This window comes from Rana temporaria, chromosome 9 (assembly GCF_905171775.1).
Source record: "Rana temporaria chromosome 9, aRanTem1.1, whole genome shotgun sequence".
In the NCBI taxonomy this organism is placed as follows: domain Eukaryota; kingdom Metazoa; phylum Chordata; class Amphibia; order Anura; family Ranidae; genus Rana; species Rana temporaria.
The window spans coordinates 40,216,472-40,222,471 of NC_053497.1; positions in this window are offsets into that span (position 1 = coordinate 40,216,472).

The following is a 6,000-nucleotide window of genomic DNA, read 5'->3' on the forward strand; positions in this document are numbered from 1 at the left end:
TCTGACCAGACCTAATTAACATGAGCTAATTAACTAATCCCTTTAAGCAGCCTGGTCATTGTAATGATAAATCAGGATTTCATTACAGGTCAGACTTGTTATCACCGAGCTTCACACAGAAGATGACACATTATCATATATATCAACACAGAACTCCTTCATACAATTGCAGGGTTAATTGGCCCAGACAACAATGGCTGAAAGAGAAGCCACACTAGACTCATTTACATTATTACAGACAGACAGGTGGCTGGAGTTGACATCAGCATCTCCTAACAGTATGAATCAGTCAGTCTTTCTAATATGGCATATACAGGGTTCCCAGAGTCTGTGTGTTTTGAGGGGACATGGACTTGAATCCAAAGTAACATTACTTCAAGGTCCCCAGGCATACAGCTCACAAAGAGTATTGTTCCCTTAAAATCCATGGCCCATAATCGGAAGGCAAGAGGCTAGCATTCAGTCCTCTCCAAAAGCCTCTGTCTCGGCTAGGTCTGTCACAACCCCCAAATCTTTTCTTCTGTAGTACTGACCAACGCTGTACCCTCAATGTTGTATTCTCTCAAGGGATTATTTTTCCCTAGGTGCATTATTTTACATTTAGAAACATTGAACTGCAGTCTCCACTGCTTTGACAATCTTCCAGCAATGCCAAATCATGTTCCATGTTACAGACAATGAGGTGTCCCTTGTTCACATCTGAAAAAGTTGGGAGGTATGAGTGTATAGCCCCATCCTCTCATCTGCAATCAGGGACAGCAGTAGATGCTGAATCATATAAGGAGTGAAAATGATAAGAGGACGAGGTGATTCTAAAATGAGGCATGCATGGACGGTGTATGAACACATGGGAAATATCTATGACTTTATTGTCTGGGATAGGAAGGTGAAATTTCCCAATAAAGACCTAAAAATAGCTGTGTTACAGTTAGTGCTGCATGTGTGGCCCATTTAATACTTTATTTTTATTTTTCTCTCTGGATTCTTCTTTGAGAATAATAAAGGACCTGGAAATACGTTTGTTTTAGAATAAATACTGTTCAAAGGAGTTTACATTTATTTACTGGGCTCTTTCCTGCTGTTTAAAGTCAAATAGTCGCCTACACAGTCATTTCCAGGCTTGGATGAATGTTCTGTAAAATACAGCTTATTAGCACACTTATGCTGCGTACATATGACCGTTATTCATGTCGTGGGAAAAAACTATGTTTTTCTTGACGTGATTCCTCTCAAGCCTGCCTTCCATACACACGTTCGTGAAAAAAATGCTTCAGCATCGGTGACGTACAACGCGTACAACGGCACTATAAAGGGGAACTCCATTCGAATGGCGCCACCCTTTGGGCTGCTTATGCTAATTTTCCTGTCTCATAACTTGCTTCTGAGCATGCTCGTTTTTTTCCCCCTCGTTAAAGCGTACACAAGACCGTTTTTCACGACGTGAAAAACGACGAGAAAAAATAGAGCAGGTTCTAAATTTTTAACGGACATTTTTCTCATTGAGACAAAATGCTCTGGAGCCTGCACACGGCCTTTTTTCACGACCAATTAAAAAAATTAAATTTTTCTCGTCAAATGGTCATGTGTACGCGGCATTAGATGTAGAGATGTGTCAATGCAGAAGTACCACCACTAGCTCCCGATATGTGAAATAATGTCTCGTTCTATACTTGATGACCCCTGCTAAAAGTAACTGAACCACTTTAATAATGAACCCCAGGCAGATATAAAGTGACCCTGAACTCTGTTTAACTGCTTGCCAACCATATACTGTATGTGTATATATATATATATTTATATGGCAGCTCTAGTACGTGATCCTGCATTTTCGGGTCTGGAGCGCGCACCTGGCCAGCGACCCACTCCCACTGTGATTGTAAACAGCAGGAGCCAATCAGTGGGTCCAGTGGACTCGATTGTTTGGGATACAAACAGAACTGCAGTCTGCCTATGTAAACAAGGCAAATCGCCGTTCGGTCAGCAGGAACACGGATCTCTGCCTCCCCCTAGTACAAGCACCTCCCCCACAGTAGCCATGCACATTATAGGCACACATTTAACCCTTTGATCGCCTCTGTTAACCCCTTCCTGGCCAGTGCCATTAGGAAAGTGACAGTGCATATTTTTAGCACCGATCACTGTATTAGTGTCACTGGTTCCCAAAAAAGTGTCAGTTAGTGTCTGATTTGTCCGCCACAATGTCGTAGTCCTTCTATAAGTCTATTATTGTCCCTAATGTCCTTCCCAACCAGGCCTCTGTATAGGTGACTGTTTCCGCCGTTGCCACACTTCTCTACTTTATTAGGGAGGTATGGTAATTGTCATTTAACTCCACACCCCTTATGCCACTGCACTAAACTGTACTTACCTCTGCCTTCTTTGGAACTGACCCTAGCCTGTTATACCACCACTCTTTTGCCTAACGCTAAACTGTACCTACCTCTGCCTGCTCTGGTACTGACCCTGGACTGTTTAACCACATTTTTTGCCTGCGTCTTGGACTGATCTTTTACCCTGCTACTGGAGTAGTGGGATTCATAACACAGGAGTCTCACATATGTGAGAGGCTCCAGAATAATTTTTCTTGATAAAGAAAACACATTTTTTAGTTTTCTCATTCCCGGATTAGGGTCTGTAGTCCGGAGGCTTCAAAGAGATTTGGGTGGGAGAAGCCTCTATGCCTGTCCCCATTCTTTCTTGGCCTGCTACCTGTACTATGGACCATGTTCCTGCTTACTACCTGGACCAATATTTTGGCACTGCTGGCAATATCTCTACCTGCACTGACCCTGGACTGTATATGGACAATATCCCTGCCTGTACTGACTATGGAAAATATTCCTGCCTGCTGCCCGGATAATTCCATTCACTGACCACATCCCTGGCTGCTGCCTGGATCAGGGCTCTCTTCCTGTGGACAACTGTACTACCTAAACCACAGGTAATCTTTTGTTTACCCTTTGCTCAGCAGAATGTATTTTGGGGTGTAATTCTTGGTATGTGCGGGCTATCTGTTAGGAATATGAAGGGCCTTAAAAAATGTGATAGGTTGTCAGGAAATGATACGGTATGCGTAATTTATGTCCATAGAACACCTGACCGTGCTCTTTGGATGTTGGGCCCTGTATGTGGCGAGACTGTATAAAAGTCTCACACATGTGGTATCGCATACTCAGGAGGAGTAGCAGAATGTATTTTGGGGTGTCATTTTTTCTATGTACATGCTATGTGTTGGAAATATCTTGTAAATAGACAGCTTTGTGTAAAAAAAAAAAACTTCTGGAAAAAGATGAACCATGGTCTTGGTGCTCCAGGGCCTTCCAAATGTAATACTGTAGGTGGTTGAGAAATTAGGTGTGTAATTTATGCTCCTAGAACGCCTGAGGGTGCTACTTGGGCCTCTGTATGTGGCCAGGCTGTGTAAAAGTCTCACACATGTGATATTGCCATACTCAGGAGGAGTAGCAGAATGTGTTTTGGGGTGTAATATGTGGTATGCACATACCATGTGAGAGAAATAACCCGTTAAAGCGGAGGTTCACCCTAAAAAACAACTATGTACCATCCAAACCAGCATACTAGCTACAGTATGCCTTTTTTTATTTATTTTTTGCGCTGTACTTACTGTTTAATCCGTCACTTTCGTTTCAGACTCCCGCGGGGAGTAGGCGTTCCTATGAAGAGGGGAACATGATTGACGTCCGGCTATTGCGCGTCACACATTCCGAAAATAGCCGGAGTAGGACTCGGCTCTTCACGGCGCTATACGGTGCCTGCGCACAGACTAGGAGCTGACTGCGCAGGCGCCGTATATATCCGAGTCCTATTTCGGCTATTTTCGGAACGCGTGACGTGCCATAGCCGGACGTCAATCATGTTCCCCTCTTCATAGGAACGCCTATTTCCCCGCCGGAGTCTGAAACGAAAGTGGACGATTAAACGGTACAGCGCAAAAAAAAAAAAAAAAAGGCATACTGTAGCTGACGCTAGTATGCTGGTTTGGATGGTAGATAAAGAAATTTTTTTTTTAGGGTGAACCCCCGCTTTAATATGACATGTTGTAAAAAAAAAACTAAATATATATTAATTTTGCAAAGAATTTGGGGAAAAATTACAATTTCAAAAAGCACACCATGCCTCTTACTAAATACTTTGGAATGTCTGCTTTCCAAAAATGGGTCATTTGGGGGCTATTTGTAATTTCCTGGCTTGTTAGGGTCTCAAGAAATTAGATAGGCCTTCGGTACATCAGGTGTGATCAGATGTGATCAATTTTCAGAGATTGGCACCATAGCTTGTAGTCTCTATAACTTTCACAAAGACCAAATAATATACACAGATTTGGGTTAGTTTTACCAAGGATATGTAGTAGTATAAATTTTGGCCAAAATGTATGAAGAAAAATTACTAATTTGCTAAGTTTATTAACAGAAACAAAGAAAATGCCTTTTTTTTACAAAATGTTTGGTCTTTTTTTATTTATAGCACAAAAAAATAGAAAACCCAGAGGTGATCAAATACCACCAAAAGAAAGCTCTTATTGTGTGAAAAAAAGGGCACTGAAAGCTGACAATTGGTCTGGTTAGGAAGGGAGTTTAAGTGCTCAGTGGGCAAGTGGTTAATATCACTTTAATGCACCACTTAGGATCAAATGGGCCAGATTCTCATACATTTACGTTGCTCCTGGGCAGCGTAACGTATGTGATTTACGTTACACCGCCGCAGGTTTACAGGTTTACATCCTGATTCTCAGAACACTTACCTGTAAACTTGCGGCGGTGTATCGTTAAATCGCTCGGCGCAAGCCCGCCCAATTCAAATGGGACGGGCACCATTTAAATTAGGTGCGCTCCCGCGCCGAGCGTACTGCGCATGCTCCGTCGGGTAAATTACCCGACGTGCATTGCGCTAAATGACGTCGCCCCGACGTCATTTGCTTAGACGTTTACGTAAATGGCGTCCAGCGCCATTCACGGACGTCTTACGCTAACAACGTAATTTTTTTTAAATTCGACGCGGGAACGACGGCCATACTTAACATTGGTTGCCCCACATAATAGCAGGGGCAACCTTACGCGCCACGTACGCTACGGAAACGACGTAAATTCTCAGCGTCGACCGCGCGTATGTCCGGGAATCTCGCGTACTTACCTCATTTCCATAGACGACGGGGGAAAACGACGATGCGACACCTAGCGGCGGGAAAAAAAATTGCTTTTAAGATCTGACAGCGTAAGAGCCTTACGCCTGTCAGATCTAATGGGTATCTATGCGTAACTGATTCTAAGAATCAGTCGCATAGATACCCGGGGCCAGATGAGGAGTTAGGACGGCGCAAATGGTGTTGCGCCGTCGTAACGCCTTTGAGAATCTGGCCCAATATCTACATTATAAATGATCCCATTAGTCTTTATCTGCTGATTTATCTCTCTATGTTTTAACTGAAAATTATCACTGATTGCTATATACAGTATATACAGTATCTCTGACTGTAATCCAGGCTCTAGAGAGTGCTCTGAGATAATGTATAGTGTACCCATACAGCCAGGATGTGCATGCTGTTAGCTACAGCTTGACTGGGACAGCCGGCACCCTGGAGAGATGTATGAGAAAGAAGAAGAAACAGATGTGGGGGACCACGCGGACCCCACCCACTATGCAGCACATGTTTTCTGGTAATGCCGATGAATAATAAGACCACCTCTCCTGTCCTCTCTCCTCATACCCCCTGCAGTGCCCCCAACACAGCGCTGGCACCAACCAGTCCTATGGGGTGACTCACTGAAGGCTAATGAGTGACAGATGGAGATCTCCACCTCCAGTGCACCACTCTCACTTCATCTATATTCAGCCACGTTACAGTATACAAATGTACAGCATATGTACAGCATGCAAACATTTTAGATTAGAGTTGTTTCATCCCATTTGTTTTTTGATCGAATTCATATTTTTACAATGCATTTGAAGTATTTCAATCAAATTCCAAATTAATTGTGAAGA